At 36.7% G+C, this 25613-nt stretch overlaps 1 protein-coding gene and 1 pseudogene across 8 annotated transcripts in view; one reads left to right on the top strand and one right to left on the bottom strand.

The window, feature by feature from the left end:
- Positions 1-25613, bottom strand: part of NR3C1 (nuclear receptor subfamily 3 group C member 1) — a 119260-nt gene that overhangs the window by 44957 nt on the left and 48690 nt on the right. The gene's annotated exons all lie outside the window — the stretch shown is intronic.
- LOC105756525 (60S ribosomal protein L31 pseudogene) lies at positions 1598-15721 on the top strand (annotated as a pseudogene).

Genomic DNA, 25613 nt, shown 5'->3' on the forward strand with positions numbered 1-25613 from the left:
CTCTTCCCCCTCCTAGAGGATACCAAGTGAAGAGAAGTGCCACGAGCTTCCCTGTGAGCCAGGGGAGGACTGATGGTCCTCCAGAAGCTCAAGTTCCAGTAATTATAGATGTTCTTTTTCGATACTATGCCAAAATTCCACAAGTTCCTTTCTTAAAGGTTAATGTTGCAATGTAGAATCTGAAACAGTATCAATTAACTTCTTGAAACTGTTACATTAAAATCCATTGGTCTATGTTGCCCTTTTACCCATGCATGATTTTGTAACATCATGCATTAGTCATTTGGAAAATATTGTTTCACTGAGTTACGCAGATCTTCCAAATGCTGACACACTTTATTATGTGCTATAAAAAAGTCACATTTGTCAAACTCCCAGTGGCGATAAGAAGTCTTATAAAATTCTAATTTTTGCTAGAAAGCTCTAATTTTATCAACTGGCACAAAAAATACTGTTAATTGTTTTCTTTGAAGTGATAAGATCACTTCAATAATTTCTGAGAAAAAATCTGCCAAATACCCAAGGCTGAATAACCATAGTTTATCTCATGGTATTCCATGAAAAAAAAAAGTGGCTTGTTCAACACATGACTTAAACAATCTCACCTGTACTTTACAGAACACCATGAGATGGTATATGGAGCTTAAGCGCCTCATGCATACTTCCCATTTTGTCACATGGAATATTAAAAAAACACTTATGTTCAAGGGTTGAGATTTCACAGAACCAATAATTTTTGCTTTTTCAAGAATATTCTTAATGGAGCTGGCTTGCTTTCTGTTTTTAAACTGTGAGTCCACAGCAGTGAATACAATGACTACCGCACAGCTGAGGTACCAGCAGTTTTATTCATCACTGCTTTTGTACCATCAGTGCAAATGTCAGCACAGTGAAAAAGGCAAATAAAATCTATATATTATTATGAAAATAATTCTAAAAGGTCCTTGGGGATTCCCAGGAGATCAGGGACCACATTTTGAGAATTGCTATTATAGAGAACAGTGGGTGCTCTAAATCAGACTAGGATTCATAGCCTAACTCTGCAGTGTAGTAGTGAGGTGACCTTTAATCTCTCTAAATCTCAGTTGCTCTATTTCTAAATGGAGATTAAAAGCGGAAGGTAATGTGCCTAACACAGGGCCTGGCAAAACGATACAGTACTGCTTATTATATTAGAGGCTTTCCCCCAAGGAGAAAGTAAGAGAGATGATAAATTATAACAAACCTAAATAGTGTGGTTGGCTTAGCCTTCAATCTAAGTGAATTTAATCAATAATTTTTCAACATAATGCAAGAAATCCATTTGTAAGAAAAGAAAAAAGGATATTATTATCCCCTCAGAAAACAAGTATTAATTAACACGGAAAAAGATCCTGGAAATACAGCTGCTTGTTACAAGTGGATTAATTTTTAACAACTACAAATGGAATAATTATATTCCCACTGACTCATCAGTTTTTGTCCAAACACCATAAAGCAGTGGTTCTCAACCAGGGATGTTTTTGCTCTCCACAGGACATCTGGCAATGTCTGGAGACATTTTTGGTTGTCACAACTGGGGGAAACACAACTGACATCTGGTGAGTAGAGGCCGGGGATGCCGATAAGCATCCTTCAATGCACAGGACAGCCCCCACAACAAACAGTTACCAGCCTCAAATGTAAATAGTGCTGAGGTTGAGAAATCCTGCCATTAAGCAACAAAGTGGAGAAAAAAAGAAAATCCAATGAGGACCAGAAACATATTTTAAAATCGTCACAGCTATCTTTAAAAATGTAGCAACCACCCTACTGAGGCAGCCCTAAATATTCCTGATTCAAGACAAGTCTAAAAAGAGTTTCAAAACAGGACTGAGGCCAGGGACCATACAGGCCTAGTTATCAATGACAGAATTAGCTTCAGTCAGTGATTTATTTTTCCCTCTAGTGCTAGCCCTAAGAGATGGCTTTTTTGCACACTGAAGTCACCTGTACTTTTCTTATCTTTGTTCATTAGAAAAAATGTAAATACTCAGCTGCACACACCAAGTGATTATATCTTCTGAACTGCCCATTTATCCCTGCATTAGCTAAATGATTACTGATATGTATGATAATAAGCTGTGGAATGGTTTTCAAATCATTAATAGAAAAATACTCTGGAGAAGGCTTTCACAGTATTACTGTTAAATGGTTCTAGCAGAAAGCATTTCATCTTATTTAGCAAGCCAAAGAAAGTCTGATTATTCTCTTTGCTTTGCATTTGTTGATGGAATAGAGAGGTTTCTACTTTAGGTGCTTATTAAGACAGGTCCCTCAAACTAGGCATCATTTACACTCATTCATCTTAGGAAGAGGGTTACAGCAACAAAACCTATACAGTAATAGGCTAGGCGCATCTTCAGTAGAGGAGGAGGGAGAGAGGGATGAGATGGCTTTCTTAGACCTCTGAGACATAATGGCCTCTCAACATCTCTGGCCTTAGTTTTCCTCGTCTGTAAAATTAAGGTACTGTCTATAAAATGAAGGTCTTGGATCAATAAACTCCAAGTAAACTTGGCCAAATTTCCCAAGGTGGGGGAGGTGGGGAGGAATACACTTGGGTCTGTAAAGCGCTTCTTTGGACCTGTAAATATATTTTTATGAAGACAGAATACAGTCACCTTATTTATGTTTCTTACTTAAACTCTATACATTTCTCAATCTAGTATGTTTCACAGAAAAAATAATGTATTTCCTTCTCATTGGAAGGATCAAACCTCAGTCAGGCCATTGTGTTAAGTTACTCAGTCCCTAACAGCTGTCTCATCCTTTACTCTTTAAGCCTCCAAGCACTCCCTTTCAAGGCATTGTATGTTCTCAGTTTGCTCAGGCCTGCATTAGGGGATGTGTTTTAAGAAGGAGCAATGATATTGTGGTAAGCAGGACCAAGAGTGGCAAGAACAATGTGTGAAAACTTTTTTCATTAGATGGTTATTTCTAGAATGAAGACCTGATTTTTTGATGTTTCCTCATTCTTAGAAGCACGAAGAATAATGTATGGTTTGGTAAATCCAGAATTATGAATGTGACACCCTCAAAGAAGGCAAGAATTGGTTGGAGACAATGGTATAGTTATTGCCTTTTTCCAACTACATATAACACACATCTCTGAAATGCCACTCATTTCTACCTCAACTATAATGGTAACTTATTTCTAAATATCTTATTCCATTCTTAAAGAGAGACTTGGATTCCTGTCACTATGCTTAGTAACCCAGGCTTAAATTTAGAGATTTTGCGAATTCCAGGACTTTCCTACATCTTATTTATTATTCTCTAATAATACTGTATCATGCACCTTTTATTTCCTGTTTGCTCTAACTGCCACCATTTTAATGTATGGCTTCCCTTACCTCTCGCCTGAACCACTGCAATGGCTCACACTAACTAGTCCTCCTGTCTCTGGCTGCTTCTCATTCCATTCCATCCCTCACACTGCTAAAATGCTTTTGCCCATCATAATTAAAAATGTCAGGGGCTCCCCCATTGCATACAGTACAAGCCCAACGTAGCCCACAGGCTGGCTCCTCTTTCTCCAATCCTGCCTTCCCACTCTACAAAAGCCATTTGGTTTCTTTATCACCACAGAAATCTTGTCTTCCACAAATGTTTATGAAGTGCCTACTATTCACCACATTTCTCCTGGGAGCTTTTGCTGAGTTCTGTCACTTAGCCTAGAGTGTCCTCCATGGCATTTCTAATGGCAACTTCTAGACTCCCTTACACACTGCTATGTAGCACTTTACACAGGTGATAAGATGCTGGTGATATCCAAGATATGGACCCTACCTAAAAGGAATTACTGATAGGAATAGGATATATATGTTAAAAAGGTAACAATACAGGACCACCTGTGTAAATACCACATGCTAGCAAAATTCTGCTGAAGATAATTCAAAAATGACTGCATCCATATATTGACAAGTAATTGTCAGAAGTTCAAGCCAGATTCAGAAGAGGACATGGAATAATGGGTATCACTGCTGATGTTAGATGGATCTCGGTCAAAAGCAGAGAATACCAGAAAGATGTTTACTTGTGTTTTATCAAGTACATGAAGGCATTCGACTACGTGGATCATAACAAATTATGGATAACTAAAAGTAGGAATTCCGAAACACCTAATTGTGCTCATGCAAAATCTGTATATGGATCAAGAAACTGATGAAGGTCAAAGACTACAGCCTTCAGTAGGGGTTACATCTAAACAGGAAAAAATGAAAATCTTCACAGCTGGACCAATAAACAACACAATGATAAATGGAGAAAAAACTGAAGTTTTAAAGGATTTATTCTAACTTCGATCAGTAATCAACATCCATGGAAGCAGCAGTCAAGAAATCAAATGATGTATTGCACTGGGCAAAGACGTCACTTTGATGACTAAGGTGTGCATGACCCAAACCATGGTCTTTTCAAGTCACTTCATATGCATGCAAAAGCTGGACCATGGAAAAGGAAGGGAGAAGAATCATTGATGAATTCAAATTGTGGTGTTGGCAAAGAATATACCATGGGCTGCCGAAAGAATGAACAAATCAGTCTTAGAAGAAACAGAATAAGAATGTGTCTTAGAAGTGAGGATGGCGAGACTTCAGCTCCCTTACTTTGAGTGTGTTATTAGGAAAGACCAATCGCTAGAAAAGGGAATCATGGCTGGTAAAGTAGAGGGTCAGCAAAAAGGAGGGAAACCCTCAGTGAGATGGCCTGACACAACAGCCACAAAATGGACTCAAATATACCAACAATCAGGAAGATGGTGCAGGACTGGGCAACGTTTCATTCTGTTATACATAAGGTTGCAATAAGTCAGAGTTGACACAATGGCAACTAACAACATACTTTATATCTGTTCTATAAAAAAATTTGAGATAGCTAATATGGTAACCTTTATGATTATAGCCAGAATATAGGAATCATCACTACTAGGTACTACCTCACAAGGTCTTTGCTTTGTATACATTATCTGATTTAATCTTCTCCACATATTCATGAGGTAAGTATTTTACAGTATTTTACAGCTGAGGAAGCTGAGATTTAGAGAAGCTGATCTGCCCAAGGTGACATAGCTAATAACTGGCAAGGACAAGATTCAAACCCAGGTCTTTCTGACAACAAAGTCAGCGCTCTTAACCAATATTTCACCTTCCCTGCTATGATAAAGTGGCAGAACTGAGAAGCTGAGCTAGACACAAGTTTTCAAATTGAGGAGTGATGCCTTCTACTTTGTAGGTTGAGACTTGATGTCTCAGGGACATATAGCAAATTTCCTGTGCCTGCTTCCAATCATGATCTGCAAATGAAGATTTAGCCCAGATAAATAAGGATTGCCAGAGCAGGTCAAACAGGTAAAAAACTATTGTCTTAAAATTGTGTGACAATCTGTATTATTTCAATAAATTTTCAAATGCTCTATAAACTAATGTATATGTCATACTGCACTATCAGTATAAATTATGAATCCCTAAAAAGATGTTTGTAGAAGCAAACTGAAATACATGACAGTTGTGTCTATATTAATGTTTATATTAGTATAAAGGAGAAAAAGCCTCAGAACCAGCCTCAACTTGATCTAAGATCCCATACTCTTTTCCTCCCCTCAGTCAAAAGCCAGGGCTTGATCCTTCAACTCTCAAGTTCTCACATTAGTATGAAAACTTCTTGGTTTCTCTGCCATGCCAGTCTACCAGATGAGTATTTTTGCTATATGAATCTCCCTCCAGTTTTGATGATGATGCTCTCTCACTTCACATCCTAGTTCCTAAATACCACTGAAACAATTTAAAAGAAATAATTTTAAGTATTTAATAGTGAAAATGTGAGTAAAATTGTCCCTAGGAGAGGAAGGACGAAAGAAACAGCAAATAGTCTTCAGAATGATGTGCTACTTCATGGGCACCTTCAATATAGCCATTTAGCTGGAGAATTTTGGACGAAAAGGGTTTTTAGTAGGCGAAACAAAATGCCCCATCACAGTAATTCCATCGTATTGGAAACTACAGATTTTTAGTTCTATATGCCAAGCTTCACAGCTAGATACTTTACATAAATACATTACCTCAAATAATCCTTACTACTGCTCTTTACAAATAATAATGAAGCCCCACCCTGTCACATTAGTAGGAGGCAAAATCTGGATTTGAACTCAGCACTGCCTGATTCAATATCCATGCTCCTTACCCTCCTGACTATGATACCTGGCAAGGACATGCAGGGCAATATCCATTCAGCTTGAAAAAGGTTTTTAAAAGATTATGTGGAACATCAAGTAGATAATCTTGAGATAAAGTTAAACATCAAAAATAATTTCTGTTTTCTCCCTCTTATGACTATCCTTGGTGACACAATGGAGTAGAAATTACCTATAATTGTTGTTGTTATTAGTTGCTGTCAAGTCAATTTTCGACCCAGAGTGACTCCATGTGATACAACAGAACTGTCCCATAGGGTTTTCTAGGCTGTAATCTTTACAGGGGCAGACTGCCAGGTCTTTCTCCCATGGAGCCACTGGGTAGGTTCAAATCTCCAACCTTTTGGTATCCAGGTCACTTTCATCTCTTCTTTAGAGTCTTGTTATGTTAACTTAAATCTTAAATTAGTATCCTGGCATTCTGAAGCATATACTGTATATTAGACTAATGTATCACACCCTACAATTTGGGGGGATGCATTTAATTTTTCTGAAATATATTGCGCCAAAGAATCCAGTTGAGCATATCTAATTATCTGAATAGTATATATTTATACTGTTTTTGAAAAACTGCTGAACAGTTAGTTTCTCACATATTATCTCTAATACTGGAAGCTGACAAGTGTTCAGAACATTTAAGTAAAATGAATTTTATTATGCAGCCTTAACTAGAAAGGGAGGTCACTGGTGGTTCAGTGGTAGAACTCACACCTTCTGTACGAGAGACCTGGGTTCAATTCCCAGACAGTGTACCTCATGTGCAGCCACCATGTGCAGTGGAGGTCTTCCTGTTGCTATGATGCTGATCAGGTTGCAGTGGAGCTCTGAAACTAAGACAGACTAGGAAGAAGGGCCTGGCCACTTACTTCCAACAATCAGCCAATGAAAGCCCTGTGAGTGGCCATCCAAGGCACAACAATTGGTCTCCATTCGCCTGGAGCAACAGAGGAAGAAGGCAAGTCAGGAATAGGAAAAGGAAATGGAATGTGTGGTTAACTCCCTCCATGAACAACTGCCTCCTTTGCCATGAGACCAAAAGAAATGGATAGTGCCTGGCTACCATTACTGACCATTTTGATAAAAGATTCTAGAGAAAAATATTGATCAAAAGGGGAAAAATACAGAATTTAAAATTCTCATGGACTCCTGACTTTCTGGAACTATGGAGGCTGGATGAACCCCTGAAACTTGCCCTGAGATAATCTTTAAACCAAAAATATCCCCTGCAGTCTTTTTTAAACCTAACCATAGTTTAGCTTAATTAGTACTGCTAAAGAACGTCTGCCTTGAGCGTTACGCTCTTTTAAGAACTATCTATATGGGATCAAGTTGACAATAGTAACTTGAAAGATTGGATAGGAACCTTAGGGGGCAGTGAGTTTATGTTAATGGAAGAGGAACAACTTTGAAAAAGAGTGAGAATGTTTGCACAACTTAGAGAATGTAATCAATGTCACTGAATTGTACATGTAGAAACAGCTGAATTGCTGTATGTTTTCTGTGTATATTCTCAACAACAACAAAATAAATAAAATTCTTTTAAAAAGTCAAAAACCATACGGATCACAATAGTCCAATCTGCAACCAGTCATGGGGATAGCACAGGACTGGACACTGTATCTTTCCATTGTGCGCGTAGTTGTCGTAAGTTGGGGGCCAACTTGAGGGCAGCTAACAACAAGAACAACATGTACTAGGCATTTGATACGCATAATCTATAATCCTCACCACCACCCTGAAAGTAGGTATTACTAATTCCATGTTACAGATGCAGAAACTAAGACTCAGAAATGTTAGAGAACTAGTCCCAGCTCCTCATTATTATACATCTGTTAAAAAGCAAAGTTAAAATTTGAATTCAAGTCAACTGCTTTTTTATTTCTAGCATATACCAAAAATAAACTTTTGGCAGTCTGACTGTATGGTACATTAAATTAGAATAATACTGTAACAATAATTACAGGAATTTAGAACTCATTTCACAGAAACGATGGTCAAAGTAATAGTTATCATAGATCTAGAATCAGTACTTTTCAGATACTGCCATTAACTACCCATTTACCCTGCATTCTCCAGAAATAGATAAAAATATTTGACTACATTTTTAAAAATATATTTAAAGTGTTCTAAAATTCAGTACCTTCCTGTACTCTAGATCTCCTTAGTAAATTATATGAGAATTAAATATTGGTCAAAACATTCCGAAAGAAATACTGTATTGTGGCATTGTGTATCATGTGTATGTACTCTGACTTAGGTATATCTGTCCACATATACATTTTCTCAATAATGAGTTTCGTAACAACAGTAATAAGCAGCATAAGCTATCATGTAGTTTCACTTTTGCTAAATTTAACAAAAAAAACAGCAAGCTTTGGTCTTGGTTGTTTTTCTTAGACCAAATAAGTGTAGATTACTGCAGTTCATTTTAGAGTATTCATTAGAAAAGGAACTTGTGTTTTTTTAAAAACGGCATCTGCTAACATTTTAGAAACCATATGGGACTGCAAAAGAAACCTTTAGAACAAGTAAGTGATGTGATTTTTAAGTTTGGGGGATACTCTTAAGAATTTCAAGGGCACAGGCGGCACTTTTTGGGGAAAGTATAAATGGTAACCAGTGCTGCAGTGGGAAACTTGTAATCCAGAGCTATGAAGGTGATAGCATTTATGATCAAATAATAGTAATTCTATTTGCTTTTAATATTTTCATTTTTTCTTTAAATTGCAGATTTAAAAATAAAACCAATACTACATTCTCTCAAACTTATCTTAAAAGCTCTGTCAAGGTTTGTTATCTTTACAAAAGTATTTCAAATATTCTTATTTTTGCCCTTCCTTAAAAGAATAAGAAGGTGAATATCAGCCAATAGAAAGTGGTTTCAAGCTGAGTTCTTATGTAAGCACTTAGTTCTGTATGCAGGAAGACAGAATTGCTGAATAACCAGATTTGACACTCCCATGGCAGCTCCGAAGTCTAAAAGAAGTGGAATTTCTGAAAATAAAGTCCTCAACTTTAAATACCAAAGTAATTTTAGACTTGTTACTTTCAACAAAATCATCACTTCAAAAAATTTCACTATTCAAAATAGTTAAACACAACAAAAAGAATTGCAGAGTTCTTTCTGCGGGAGGCGGAATGGAGGAGAGATAAGAACCAATAAAACAAAGACTACGACGAAATTTTCATCCACAGTTTAAAACAGAACACAAAACATCTACCACTTGCCAAAACATGAATCACAAAATTGATATTTTAAGGACAAGTCATTAATTTTTGTAGCATAAATATCTGACAATCCTAGAATAAATGTTTCATTGTTGGTAAATGTTTCTCCCACATTATCCCTAACACAGAAAGCTGACAAGTGTTCAGAACATTAAAATACCACCTTCTCCTCACTTACTATCTTGTTATCCGACATTTCGCATTTATGACAGCAGTAAAAAAATCTACCCAACTGTTTTGTGCATTAATGACATGGTCTGACAGTAATGAATGCCGAGGTGTGAGGAGAGAACAACACTGGCTGTGATGGCTAAGGTTATGCACCAACTTGGTTGGGCCCTAATTCTTGGTGGTTTGGCAGTTGTGTAATGATGTAATCTGCCAGTTGTGTCATGATGTAGTCATCCTCTATTCTGTGATCTGATGTGGTCATCCTCCATTTTCACATAATGCTGATTTTACATAGCGACTTGGTCTCTGGAACTTAACCATGTTGATAAGTGAGAAGAGGGTATAATACATCACAATATAGACTGTGTTACTTGTTAGGTGGACAGAGAATACATGAGCTTAGCTGTACCAGGATTATTTTAAGACAGTTTGGGCATCCCGAGTGTTCATGTTGTTTTTCACTCATTCATCACTTTCTAAAAGAATCACAGACACTGGATCATAACATCTCAGCCACAGAATGAAGAGTACAAAGAGCAAGAGAACAAGAGAAATCTTTTAAAATTACAATGGAAGCAGTAAGCAAAAGTTTGCCTAGTCTGCCTGAGGAAATTTGGCCAAAAAAAAAAAAAAAGAAAGACATAAGGGAAATAGTATCTGAAAAGCATCTCCATTAGAAATTGTAATGTTTTTCACAGTACTTAAAGCGGGTGAAATAATGTAAAGGAAAAGTTACTGTGTTCTCAAATGTAGCATAAACTGTAAACCTGAAAAGAATGAGAAATCATGACTTAGGAAAACTCACAAAATAGAGAACATGAACGGCTCATGCTTTCCGATCTCTGCAGTGAGTACCTGAAATGACTGGTTGACTATACTCGTGGGTCAGAGGGTCCCATTTTGAAAGGGAGGCAACTGCTTCTCTTCTTGCTAGCATCAACAAATCGGCATCAGCTACAGTAGTGCTGCAAGCTCCAGTTGTAGGTTTGTCCCATTTTTCACTCGTGGGGGGAAAAACTGAATAAATGCAATATAACTACGAACCCCCCAGTGAGGAAAACTCATTGCTGTATCCATAAGGCCTAAGCTATTTTTTCCTGGTTCATTTCGTTATCTATTTCTGATCCATAATTTACTCCAAGAGTATTGCTTTGAATTTAGTTAGAAATATACATGTAGGTATAATAAAAAACCAACTTGCCAAATAAAGCTACATTAGAAGGTACTTTTAAAATTATAAAAATATTTAGTTAGAAAATTTAGAAAACTCCAAAAAGTTTAAATTAGAAAAGAAAGTTACCATACTTTAGTCAGGGAAAACGAGCAAACACTTCCATATATTTCCTTTATCTTTAAAAAATTTGCGTATATTAATTTTGGTGATAACACTATAGATGACTGCTTTGTAACCTGTTTTTTTATATGTGAGATACTATTCATCTGTTCAGTAGAGGGTCAGCAAAAAAGAGGAAGAACCTCAAGAGATGGATTGACACAGTGGCTGCAACAATGGGCTCAAGCGTAACGATGGTAGGCAAAAAACGGGGCAGTGGTTCGTTCAGTTGTAAACAGGGTCGGTATTAGTCAGAACCGACTCAACTGCACCTAATAGCATTCACCTGTTTACTTAAGAACACTGTGTCAATAGGTAATATGTTACTACGTGATTTCTTTGATGGTTGCAAACTATGCTGCTGTAACTTTAAACTATCGCCCCATTATTGGTCATTCTTTTCGTTTTTTTTCACTGTTACAGGTAACACTGCAGAAACTTTTGCACAAATCTTTAATTACTTCCTTAAGTTAAATTCCTTGGAGGGCAAGGAAAGCCAATGGATAATTTTAGGTCTTCTCACACATACTGTCAAACTGTGCCTCCTACCCTGCCCCAGGACATTAGGCAATGCATGGGGGCAAGCATTTCTCCACACTGTCCAATGGAAAACAAATCTGGTGAGCTGTCAATTCATGAATACTGCTCATTTCTCTTACTGGAGTGTCTGTCTTCTCTTGATGTGCAACAATGTTTTACATATTAGGTATTTCAACACTTGTCCACTGAGGACATATTTACAAAGCCCTAATTTTAAATTTAATTTTAAAGTCTTTCAAGTATGATAGTCTAGTCATTGATGTTGAGAGTCCTTAACTATCACTCACATGATGCTTCTTTTGGCCATATCACTGTTTGAAGGGTATGTGAGCTTGAAAATAAAATGAGCAGTAAATGCAGTTCTGGTTAAAAATTGTGTATTTCGCACATGCTATTATTTCAGCTCCTTTCAGAGCCCAGTAAAAGGAGACTAATTGTATTTGTTTTTAAAGGCATAAACCTCTAAGAATAAAGACAAGAAAAGAGGTAATACCAGCAGTAATTTACAAGCTGGAAAGCAGATGGACAAGAAGGATTTGGCCTTTTGGGGTCTGCTAAGTTGCCAGATGGGAAAGCTAAGGAGCAACCTGATTAAATATGACAGAACTTCCAAAAGTCTCATAAACTGGGGATAAAGGTAGAAGTTAAAATCAGGAAGATTGTTTCAAAGTCTGTTTAAGAACATTTGCAGGTTTCTTTTCATAGAAATGGACACTCAGGTTATTGGGGCCAGCCCACCTGTGAAAAACAACTAAAATGTTGGATAAAATGTATACATATTTTTAATCTCCTTAAAAGCACTAATGAGCTGACAAAATGGTAAGGAACATCAGGCCAAAATGTAAGGGAAAGAACCCCAGCCACTTGTGTTCTGAGGATATTTACAGATTCTGACAAACTTGGCTTTCAAATAGAAAAACAGACCAAAAAGAAAAAAAAAAAATTATACAGATACATTACAAAATAGGAACTCCAAATGGCCAATAAACATATGAAAAGTTATTCAATTTCATTAGTAATCAAGGAAATGCAAATTAAAACCACAATGAAATACCATTACACAGCCACCAGAAAAAAATTAAACATTTGCCAAGAAGAAGAGTCTGTTTAAATGGTGCAATCACTTTGGAAGATGGCTTGGCATTATCCAGTTAAAGTTGAAGACAAGAATATCCTATGATCCAACAACTCCACTACTAGACATATACTTGTAAAGAAATTAATATATGTATGCAGTGAAATGTATAAGAATATTGACAACAGCATTATTTGTAGTAAACCAAAACTAGAAAGCACTCAAATGTTCTTAATAGTGAAATGGATGTATAAACAATGGTACAATTCTATGCAGCAATGAACAAACTACAGCTATATGTAGCAACATGGATGAATTATATAATGTTGAATGAGAGAAGGAAGATGCAAAATAATGCATATTTAATTTCATTCATATAAAGTTCAAAAACATGCAAAACTAAGATATATTATATAGGAATTATGTATGATAGTAATAAAATCATTATATTAAGTATCAGGATACTGGTTACCTCTGGGGAAAGGGAGCAAAATCGGCTTGTAATCTTGGAAGGTCATACTAGAGACTTCTGAAGTGCTGGCAATGTTCTATTTCTTGCCCTGGTTGGTAGTTACACAAATGTTAACTTTAAAATTATTCATTAAATTGTATATACATGTGTTTTGTTTACTGATATATATGTATGCTTTGTTTCATTGTAAAAAAAATCAATTTGAAATAAAATAAGAAAAAAAATAAATGAATCCCTACATCACCTCCTTCTCTAATCTTTGATAATTTCCTTCCTTTTGTTGTACACTTTCTTTCTTTCTGGAACTCTCCTATTTTCCATCTCTGTCTTTCTGCTCTTATTTCTAGGATATTCTCTTACCTTTATCTTCCAATCCTTCTATTGAGTTTTTCATTTATGATATTATCTTTTTCATTTCCAGGAGTTCTGTTTTATTCTCTAAATTTTCCTTTTTTAAAATAACCTCTTATTCTTATTTGATGGATTTAATACACTCTTCTGATATAAATAATAGATTTTTGGGATGTCTCTTTCTCCCTGCATATTTGCTGTTTCCTCCAAGATGGCTTCTTCCGCTGTTTGTTTAGATCTGTTTTCAAAACTAAAAGCTACCCTTCCTTTCACCCTGTCCATCAACTTCCTTCTGGGCAGAAGATTGGAGGCCTTTTCTCTGTAAAGGGCAAAACAGAGGGGCTCTGCACTAACAGGTTCCATGCACAGCTGAGGGGAGAAGTTATCTTATAAAAAACAGGTTTAAGTGAAGTTTTACACGCTCAGTATCAAATCTCCCACCTTTTTTCCTTCCTCATAGTTCCAGCAATGATGGCAATTAGGCTGATACTCTCTAAGTAGAGATTGGAAGAGTATTCTCCAGAGACTCTGACCAGCCCTACAGATAAGACCTAAAGATGCTGACATTGTGAATTTCCTAAGGAAAATGACCTAGTTAAATTACATGCAGCAAAGGTCTTAGTCAACAAGCTCCAACTCTGTGAACAAATTTTTCGATTAGCTTTTTAGTCCCCATTTCAAAATTGAAGCCTCATAATATTGAAAGAGAGCAAAGCAATCATCTTGAACAAGAAAAAAAACTTGAAGGAAACAGAAACTATGCAGGGAAAAGAAAACTTTCCCCAGAAATTATTATTGTATGCAAGAGATAAATACTAACAAGCTTTAAAAGAACACTCAGAAAACAAATGAACAAAAACTCTTAGAAACTGGCAAGATGTTTATCAGAAATAAGTTAACAACAAAAAGTTTGGAAGATAAAGCTGAGACTATCTCCCGGGGGAAAAAAAGCAAAAGACAGATGGAATATTAGAAAAGATAAGAAAACCAGACGACCAGTCTAGCTAGGATCTTCAACATCTGAAAAAACAGGAGTTGTAGAAAAAGAGAACACAGACAAAAGAAGGGGGGGAGGGATCAAAGAAATAATAATAACAGCAGTTGTTATTACTCATGAAAATTCCCCATAACAAAATGAAGATGAGTTTCCAGATTGAAAGTGCCCATTGAGTAGCCAACAAGATGACTATACCCCACACCAATCACAAAACTGCAGAAAACTGAGGCCAAACTTCCAGCGAGGAAAAACATGTTTCATACAATAGATCAAAAAACCAGACTAGGAAACCTGGTCCCAGCACTACAGCTCCCGCAAAGAAGGGTGGTGAGAAGGGCAGCTCTGCTATCAACGAAGTGGTGACCAGAGAGTACACCATCAACATTCACAAGCCATCCATGGCGTGGGCTTCAAGAAGCATGCCCCTCGGACACTCAAGGAGATCCGGATATTTGCCATGAAGGAGTTGGGAACACCAGATATGCACATTGACACCAGGCTCAACAAAGCTGTCTGGCCAAAGGAATAAGGAATGTCCCATACCGTACTCGTGTACGGTTGTCCAGAAAACGTAATGAGGATGAAAACTAACCAAAAAGGCTCTAGACGCTGGTTACCTATATACCTGTTACCACTTTCAAAAACCTACAGAGACTCAATGTGGATGAAAATTAACAGCTGATTATCAAATAAAGTCATAAAACTGCCTTCATGTAAAAAAACAAAAACAAAAACAAAAAACAAAACCTGGACTAGGACTAGAGATTTCCGTTCTGGCCATGAAAGACTAACTGGTAAATTATTATCTACATATACAGAAAATTCTAAGGAAGCTACTGAGGGAGGGGGAAAAGAAAAGAATCAGTGCATTTAACATGGCGACAGAAAACAAAATACAAAAATCAATTTTATTTTTATGTTACAACAAACAACTGGAAAATAAAATTTAAAATTAGTACCGTTTATTGTAATTGCAGCAAAAAAACTCAAATACATAGGAAAAGATGTGCAAAGTTCTATGTGGAAAACTAGAAAACACTGCTGAAAGAAACTAAAGATCTAAATAAATGGAGGGATATACCATATTCCTGGACTGAAAGAGTCAGTATAGTATGTCTGTTCTCTCCAAATTGAACTATAAATTAAATGCAATATCAATCATAATCCCAGCAGGCTTTTGTGTGTGTGTGCATGTGTGCAGAAAATGACAAGTTGATTCTAAAATTTACACGGAAATGCAAAGGACCTAGAAAAGCCTAAAACTTGGCCCTGCCTTCCGAGGGTGGGCTAAGTATCTCTTAAAGGATAATGACAATTCTAAAAAAAACACCTCCACTCATTTACCAAATATTTTCTAGTAGCAGGCATTAAATAACAAAAGCAGCTCAATCAATAAAACTGAATCCGTTCTTCAATCCGCGGGCATATGCACAACTCTTCTTTCAGAAGTTTAATAAGCTGTTGTAATTTCAAATGGCCCAAAATAATAACAAACATTACCCAGTTTGGTCAAAAGCCTGAAATACATTAAACAAGTCACAGCTCCAAACAAAGAATCAGCAGTAGGACAATGGAATGTTAAAGGAAGGCAAACCAATTTAAAGGAAGCTTCTTTCTGCCAAACAGTTAAGGATTTGTTAACTCAGAATCAGGTGTTTTCCTTTAATTTATTAGGTTCTCATTTCAGTACTTTTAGAAGGAGATACTTTACTTAAGCAAAGTTATTACAACAATAGTGAGTTTGAGAAGAACTGAAAACAGAAGACAGTCACTCAGGCAGCAAGCCAAACGCCAATAAGAAAATGACAAGAATAGAAAGAACTACAACCACCATTGGTCTTACCAGGGACATCTGTGTACATGGCTCACAAACGCAGTATGTAGCATCCCTTTCAAACATAAGACAACAAAATAAGCCAAAACTGTTCTAACAGCACATATGTGTCAAAGCCTTTTGTATTAACATAGTTTTCTTTTTACAACCAGAAAGTTGAAAAGTGATGTCATTAAATATTTCATATATACTTGCTCTAAAATATTCTTGTTCTTTCATTATTAAAGTAGAATCGTTGGGAAATAAAAGACTTATTTCAAGTAAATTGTGGCTGAATATAGATTAATTTATAACAGATGATATATGCAAATATCCTCAATTTTTATTATGAATTGACATGAAATGTTACCACTATGGGCTTGATATCAGTAGAGTTTTGTGGCAAAGAAAACACAGAGAGGGAAGAGGGGAGAAATGAATGTCTGTCATCACACCATGCCTTGGATCACATCCATTTGATACTTGTCCAGGATGACGCGATTGTTGAGTCATAAGCTGTTTCACTGATGCCATGTCCAAAATGACAAATTGGTCACTCAGACCTTCAACAGGAATCCAGGACAGCCACAGTCAAAAGAGTAAGAGTAACAAAAAGGTCCATGCAGGTGTTTTATAGAAAAAGAAGTTCTGAAATTTATTTTTTATACTACTAATACTTAAACGAATTGTGGATAACTTGCACTTAATATGTGTCAGGCACTGTGCCAAATGTTTCATAGGAATTATCTTATCTTGGTTATTTTCATCTTGGTAACATCTCTGAGAATAGGTTCTATTATCTTCACTTTAAGGATAAGGAAACTGTGGCTTAGAGGGTAAACTGTCCAATGTCACCCAGGTAGTAACTCTATGAGAACTACCATCTAGGTTCTCAGACTTCCAGCTGAGTAGTTTCTTCACTTTATTCTGTTGCTGCTCTTTATTTATCATATATTTTTTGCAAATAACATGCCTAAACATATAGTGCACATAGCGCACCTAGGAAAATAATGTGCAAGGGTTGTGCTGTTGGCAAAAAATGTGTAATACATGTGTTATTTGTGTAAAAATACAGTATTTATTTATTTATGCTAGTCTCTACTTTGATAACATATCAGCAAGCATTTACTATGGACATACATTTGAAGAATCAACTTTTAATCAAAATTTTAGAAGTGATGAAAAAACTTTTCACGGCAATAAGAGAAAATATTACCAAAAAAAGAGGAGATACTCCAAAATGTTTTGAAATGGAATCGGAAAGACCTGAGGAAGGAAGGAAAGATTGAGTTCTTAAGCAGGGGTAAGGCAATGTGCTGTATACTTAAGATTGTAATTGTAAACAAGACAGACACTGATTCTGTTTTCACAAAGCTTCCAGCCCTTTGTAGGAAACAGACGAAGAAATGGGCAGTTACTATACACTGTGATTCATGCTGCCATGGGAGAATATGGAAGGGCCTGTAGTTAGAGAGTGGTGTCAGGGAAGCCTTACTGGAGCAGATGGCAACAATGCCAAGGGCTGGAAAAGTAACTAGGAGAGGGAGTCCAACAGAGAGAAGTAACATGTGCAGAGAGTACACAGAATATAGCTCTTTTGGAGAATTCAAAGTAAAGGCAACAGAAGGGGACCAACAATAATACTGGAAAACACTGTCCAACCCAGGTTTCAAAGTGATCTGGAAGTTATAGGTTAAAGTTCAAATGGTGCAAATATAAGACTGCATCCAGGGAAGGGAAGGCAATAAAACAGAAATTTTAATAGCCCAAGGATCATATTGCATTTTCCCATTTGGAATGACACAGTGTTCTAGTGCAAAGCAGACACCCTACCAGGGAATGTGCAACTAGGAGGATTCCAGATGCCCTTCTACCACCAAGTCACTCTGTGACGATCAACAACTCGTTTAGGTCCCCTGGACTTCAGCTCTCTCCTCTGTGACTCACAAAGCTACTTATATTGCAGGTGGCAAGATGCTGGTTCTGATAATTTTGTCAGGATACTTTCAGTTTTAACACTCATGATTCTCTAACTCAGACACACGATAACCAACAACCAGGGATGAACAACAACAACGTTAACTTAGACGAGTAATAGTAGCTAATACTGTGTATTAAGGGCCAGGCAACGTGCCACCACTTGACTTTCCTTACCTTATTCAATCCTCACCACAACCGTGCGAGGTAGGTACTATTATTATTGCTATCATATAGACAAAGGAAATGCAGGCTCAGAAAAGTTAAGTAACATGCCCAAGAGCCTACAGTTAGCAATTTATAGAGTCAGATTTCTCCTTCAGGTATCCTGGCTAAAAAGTACTTGCCCTTAACCACCAGCGTATGTGGTCTGCTGCCTCTCTCTTATGCACTGATAGTAGCAACAGTCCCAGTGCTGTTACTCTGTGTGCATTTATAATAGCTTTTCGAAAGTATTTTTATATCAACAATTTTATCTTATCTTCATAATATTCTTGGAAGTTAAACAGTGTTAAGTATTATCATTCCCATTTACAGATTAGGAAACTGAGGCTCTGTGATATCCTGCAGGGATTTAGTAATGGAACTAGGACTAGAATCCAGGTTTCATGACTTCTGTTTCTGTACTCTTCCAGACACAGCAAATTGCACTGATTAAATAAGTGAACATAATAGAGTCATGCGCTCAACTTTTTGTGGTTAATTTACAAAAGGACAGTTAATGAAATATTTTATTTCCCTTTCTAAGTAACTTTAGGCTAGCATTTTTTTTTAATTGTAGAATTTTATTAATTATGCTCTACTAAGGTTATTTTGGGAGAAAGATACAGCAGTCTGATTCTGTAAAGTACTACAGCCTTGGAAATCCTATGGGGCAGCTCTACTCTGTCCTATAGGGTCACCATGAGTTGGAATCAACTAAGTGGCAATGGGTTTTTTTTGGGGGGGGAGAGGGTAAGGTTGTATACCTTAGTAGAACATAATTAATAAAACTCTACAATTAAAAAAAAAAAAAAAGCCAGTGTGGTGGCTTGCATGTTGCTGTGATGCTGGAAGCTATGCCACCGGTATTTCAAATACCAGCAGACAGAGAGTCCCTGTTGGAGCAGGAGAAAAGTGGGGAACAGAACTCAAATTCTACTGAAAGACCAGACTTAAGGGTCTGACCGAGACTGGAGGAACCCCAGATAGCATGGCCCCTGGACTCTCTGTCAACCCAGCACTAATACCATTCCTGAAGCCAACTCTTCAGTCAAAGCTTAGACTGGACTATGGGACATAAAATGATACTCGTGAAGAGTGTGCTTCTTAGCTCAAGCAGATATGAGACCAAATGGGCAGCTCCTGTCCGGAAGTGAGATGAGAAGGCAGAGAGGGTCAGGAGCTGATTGAACGGACACAGGAAATCAGGGGTGGAAAGGAAGAATGTGCTGTCACAGTATACGGAGAGCAATTAGGGTCACATAACAACATATGTACAAATTTTTGTATGAGAGACTAACTTGAATTGTAAACTTTCACTTAAAGTACAATAAAATAAAATTAAAAAAATAAAATAAAAACAAATGCCAGAAGGGTAACCCATGGTGGACAGGTTTCAGTTGTGCTTCCAGAGTAAGACAGACTAGGAAGAAGGACCTGGCAATCTACATCTCCAAAAGAAAAAAAAAAAAACAAAACTGGCCAGTGAAAACATTTTGAGCAGCAGAAGAATACTGTCTGATATAGTGCCAGAAGATGAGCCCCTCAGGTTGGAAGGCGCTCAGAATACAACTGGGGAAGAGCTGCCTCCTCGAAGTAGAGCTGGCCTTCCTGACATGGATGAAATAAAACTTTGGGACTTTCATTTACTGATCTAGCACGACTCAAAATGAAAAGAAACAACTACAAACATCCATTAGTAATCAGAACGTGCAATGTACAAACTATGAATCTAGAAAAATTGGAAGTTATCAAAAATGAAATGGAATGCTTTAAGATCGATATCCTAGGCATTAATTAACTGAAATGGATTGGTATTGGTCACTCTGAATCAGACAACCTATGGTCTACAATGTTGGGAATTACAAATTGAAGAGGAATGGCATTGCATTCATTGTCAAAAAGAACATTTCAGTATCTATCCTAAAGTATAACACTGTCAGTGATAGGCTAATATCCATATGCCTACAAGAAAGACTAAGTTAATACAACTATTATTTAAATTTACGTACCAACCACTAATGCCAAAGATAAAGAAATTGAAGACTTTTACCAACTTCCGCAGTCTGAAATTGATCAAACAAGCAATCAACATGCAATGATAATTACTAGCGACTGAAATTCGAAAGTTGGAAACAAAGAAGGATCAGTAGGTGGAAAATATGGCCTTGGTGACAGAAATGACACCAGAAATCACGACAGAATTTTGCAAGATCATCAACCTGTTCATTGGAAATGCCTATTTTCAACAATATTAATTGGTGACTATATATGTGGACCTCGCCAGATGGAATACACAGGAATCAACTGCATCTGTCAAAAGAGACGATGGAGAAACTCGGTATCATCACTCAAAACAAGGCTAGGGACCGACTGCGGAACAGACCATCAACTGCTCATATGCAAGTTCAAGATGAAGCTAAAGAAAATTAAAACACGTATACAAAAGACAAAGTAAAACCATGAGAATATCCCACATGAATTTAGAGACCACCTCAAGAACAGATTTTATAAACTAAACACTAATGACTGAAGACCAGACAAGTTGTGGGATGACATCAAGGACATCATACATGAAGAAAGCAAAAGGTTATTAAAAAGACAGGAAAGAAAGGAAAGAGCAAAATGGACGTCAGAAGAGACTCTGAAATTTGCTCTTGAACATAAAGGGAAAGGAAGAAATGATGAAGTAAAAGAGCTGAACAGAAAGATTTCAAAGGGCAGCTGAAGAAGACAAAGTGAAGTATTATAATGAAATGTGCATAACAACCTGTTTATGCAGATGACACAACTCTGCTTGCTGAAAGTGAAGAGGACTTGAAGCACTTACTGACGAAGATCAAGGACTACAGCCTTCAGATGAGATTACACCTCAACATAAAGGAACAAAAATCCTCACAACTGGACCAATAAGCAACACTGTAATACATGGAGAAAAGACTGACGCTGTCAAGGATTTCATTTTACTTGGATCCACAATCAACACCCATGGAAGCTGAAGTTGAGAACTCAAATGACATATTGCACCGGGACAAATCTGTTGCAAAAGACCTCTTTAAACTGCACTTTAAGGACGAAAATGCACCTGACCCAAACCATGGTGTTTTCAATCGCCTCATATGCATGTGAAAGCTGGACAATGAATAAGCAAAATCGAAGAAGCATTGATGCCTTTGAATTATGGTGTTGGCTAAGAATACTGAAAATACCATGGACTGCCAGAAGAACGAACAAGTCTGTCTTGGAAAAAGTACAGCCAGAATGCTCCTTAGAAGCGAGGATGGTGAAACTTTGTCTCACATACTTTGGACATGTTATCAGGAGGGACCAGTCCCTGGAGAAGGACATCATGCATGGTAAAGTAGAGGGTCAGCAAAAGAGAGGAAAACCCTCAATGAGATGGACTGACACAGTGGTTGCAACAATGGGCTCAAGTATAATAACCACTAGGAAGATGGTGCAGGACCAGGCAGTGTTTCTTTCTGTTGTACATAGGGTCGCTATGAGTGGAACCTACTCAACAGCACCTAACAACAACAACAAAGTAAAAGAGCTACACCATAAACTACTGTATCATGGTATTCTTAATTGTTAGTTTTAGTGTATAAGGCTTCATTGTTAAAAAATATTTTTCTTAAGTTTTAAATAAAATTGTACTTACTTAAATTTGGGTAAAATTGCCTTCATGTAATTTACAATTCATGTTTATAATGATCTTACTACTCCTTACTCCCTGAAATAAAAATCTGCAACAACCTTTTAGAAAGCTTTCAATTAATAATTTGAGTCCATAAAACTGCTCGCTCTAATCTTAATTAAAAAAGAAAAGAAAACTAAGCACAAGTATTTCTTGAGTTGCAGATACAATATTCAAGAAGACAATTTCATCTTGATTAGTTTTTCAATAAAAAATGTACAGAATTCTGCAGCCTCCCCTTTCACGTAAGGATGACACTAGACTAGCTTAGGTGGTTAAATGGTTTACCAGCTCCAAATGCTTGGGTGTAATATGTCTGTGGAGACAAAGGTAAGGTCTCTTCTTTTCTAAGACAGTGTTTGGTTCATCTTATCTAATTAAAAAAACAAAAAATCAACTTTTAATACTATGTAACTTTTTTTTTGTGTGTGTGCCAGAATAGTGCTGGAAAGTAAATACACTGACAGTAGGTCAGAGAAACTCCCAAATATAATCCTAAATAATTTAGACAAGGTGAGGGCAAGCCAATCGAGAAACTGTTTTAATGCTTAAAACTGCCTTTTAAAAACATCTCATTATCATGTTAGTATTTAAATTCAATTAAATAGTACTAATAACTTACAGAGGACTACTAAAAGATCTTTTATGGTACTTAACAAATTAGTACAGTTATGCTTTCTTTTCCATGTTTGAAAGAAGCGGAAATGAGCACGTTAAAAGGCATTTTCCTAACCCTAAGTGCAAGTCACAAGCTTGATGCTGCTTGAAGCCAGCTGGCATGGTGCCCATTTACAGTAAATTGTTCACTCCCTGTCTACCAATTACCCCACAGAGAAGGAATGCCTACAGATGGAGTGTTTTTCAAAGGAGAAAGAGGGGTTTATAATCTTTACTAAATTCTTATAGGTATTATTTTTAATGTTTCAAATTATTTCAATCCAGTTTCCATAATCTCTGCATTTTTAAGTCAAACAATTGCCCCTCAATAGACAATCTTAAAGCAATAGTTCATCAGCAGAATGGGTAGTGTTCTCTAATCATTTTAAGTAACTTTTTAATAAAGTATTTAAAGGCCACAATATCTATCTTAAAATGGCTATGAACTTAGCAAAAACCAATTATACTGAAACCTTTAAATAAGCAATATTTAGCATAAAGTCTGAGAATTCTAAAAGAAACGCTATGTCCAGGGAAGGAGTAGAGAATGGGGGGTAAAAAGTTAACTCTGGTTAATCAAGAGAGAAGTGGGTAAGAAAAACACAGTGATTCAAACAGAAGTCATGTTTGGTGCTTGGCCCTTGGAAAGCCTCTTCCCTCCTACCCTTTCGAGCTCAATTCAGGAAGAGCTACATATTAAGAAACCTCTTCTCATGGTCATATTTCCATTATAGCTATTTTCCTAAATTTTCTACCCCCGTTTATATGTCATCACTATTATCAGCCACCTATTGGAAAGTTCAGAACCTATCTTCCAATCAGAGTGTTCAGTGAATGTTTAAATGAGTGGTAGATACAATGTCTCAGACTACCTAACAGACATTACCTTAATTCTAGAATCAGATCAGCAAACAAAATGAACAAACCCCAGCTCAAAGGGCCTTAGGAACCAAAAGTACTTTTTAAAGCCAATGCTTATGGTAAAACTATGACAGACCACAGAAATGACAGACAGCTTCAATAGTCTCTGTGGAAAGAGGAAAAAGGCTCATACAACCACAGAAACATCCAAATCTAGCTATTATAAAACAGACAGCGCTGTTGTGTAGGACTCGTCATCTCTGGTTTCCTCCTCATAGGCTTCTTGAGCCAAGTTTTCAGTAGACTCGAGAGATCTACTATTGTTGTTGTTAAGTGCTGCCGAGTTGGTTCCCACTCACAGAGACCCCATGCACTCCAGAACAAAACACTGCCCGGTCCCGAGCCATACTCTCAATCATTGTTATGTCCGAACCATTGTTGCAGCCACTGCGTCAATCCATCTTAATGAGGGTCTTCCTCTTTCGATGAGGGTATTCCTCTCTTTTGCTGACCCTCTACTTCACCAAGTATGATATCCTTCCCCAGGGACTGGTCCCTCCTGATAACATGCCCAAAGTATGTGAGACGAAGTCTCGCCATTCACAATTCTAAGAAGCATTCTGGCTGTATTTCTTCCAAGACAGATTTGTTCGTTATTTTGGCAGTCCATGGTATATTTCATATTCTTCACCAACACCACAACTCAAAGGCATCAATTCTTCTTTTAAATAAATCATTTCTTGCCAGCCATTTCCTAGTATATCAGCAATTTTACATAACTCCCAAATTCAAATGGCAGAACAAACCACTTTATTCACAATACAGGATTGTGAACTGTAATATTTTGTTCAGATCCCCCCTTCTCTCTATTTTCCTTAATCATTTTTTCCCCATTATATCCAATAATTTTGGAGTTTTAGTTTTTGCAATCCTTTGGTCCTATAACAATGTTTCTTCTGCTACATCTTTTGTTTTTTATAATTTCCATTTCTTTTAAAAAAAAATCTACCATGTGCAAATCCTATCAAATTATTCACTTAAACTACTAAATTATCCTAATGATATTTTCTAATCATTTGTTTTTTCCTTAAAAAGTTTAGTGTTAATGATAGTCACACTTAGGTTAATTTTCTTTTTAGGAGCCCAAACAAGAAAGAACATCCACACAGAGTACTGGGACTAATTATAGGGCAGAGTAGATATGTTATTTTAAATATCTCACTAAGATATAATGTTTACATTAGACTTTAATGAATAGGTAAATAAATACAGTTAAATTCCATCTTTGTTCCAATAGTTAATGCCGGGGAAGGTACCCGACTCACACATGGCCTTGGAAACTATATAAACAGGATTTCAAAATAATGTTGAGGCAGCAATGGTACTTCATCATTTCCTTTAAAAACAAAACAAAACAAAACCACCAAACCCACTGCCGTCGAGTCGATTCTGACTCACAGCGACCCTAAAGGACAGAGTAGAACTGCCCCACAGGATTTCCAAGGCTGTAAATCTTTATGGAAGCAATCTGCCACATCTTTCTCCTGCAGAGTAACGGGTGGGTTCAAACCACCAACCTTTCAGTTTACAGCCAAGTGCTTCAACCACTGTGTCACCAGGGCTCCTCCCTTATTTCCTCAGTCACCTCTAAATCCAAAAGGCTAAAAAACTATCAACTAACTAGTCATTAAACAGGTTGAAAGTTTTAATTTATATTTGTAATGTATTCCCAGTGTACTTCCTACAGGAAAGCAACTTGGTCTGCAAACACTGTTTTCAAATAGCTTGAAAACAAAAACCTAACAAAGGAAATTCAAATTTAATAGGCTGATAGTTAAAATTATTGTAGAAAAAGTTCCCTTCTCAGATAAATTTCTAATCTCTATTTTCCCTTTCCATTTTAACCAATAAAAAAAACAAAAACAAAAAGCGCTGCTTTACTTTTAAAAAATCTATACAAAACTATCTGAGAATCACAGTATGAAAAAACTGAAATTGGAGAAAATAAAAAGATACACATTTTATCTAT

The sequence above is a fragment of the Trichechus manatus genome, unplaced genomic scaffold, assembly GCF_000243295.1.
Source record: "Trichechus manatus latirostris isolate Lorelei unplaced genomic scaffold, TriManLat1.0 scaffold00080, whole genome shotgun sequence".
NCBI lineage: Eukaryota > Metazoa > Chordata > Mammalia > Sirenia > Trichechidae > Trichechus > Trichechus manatus.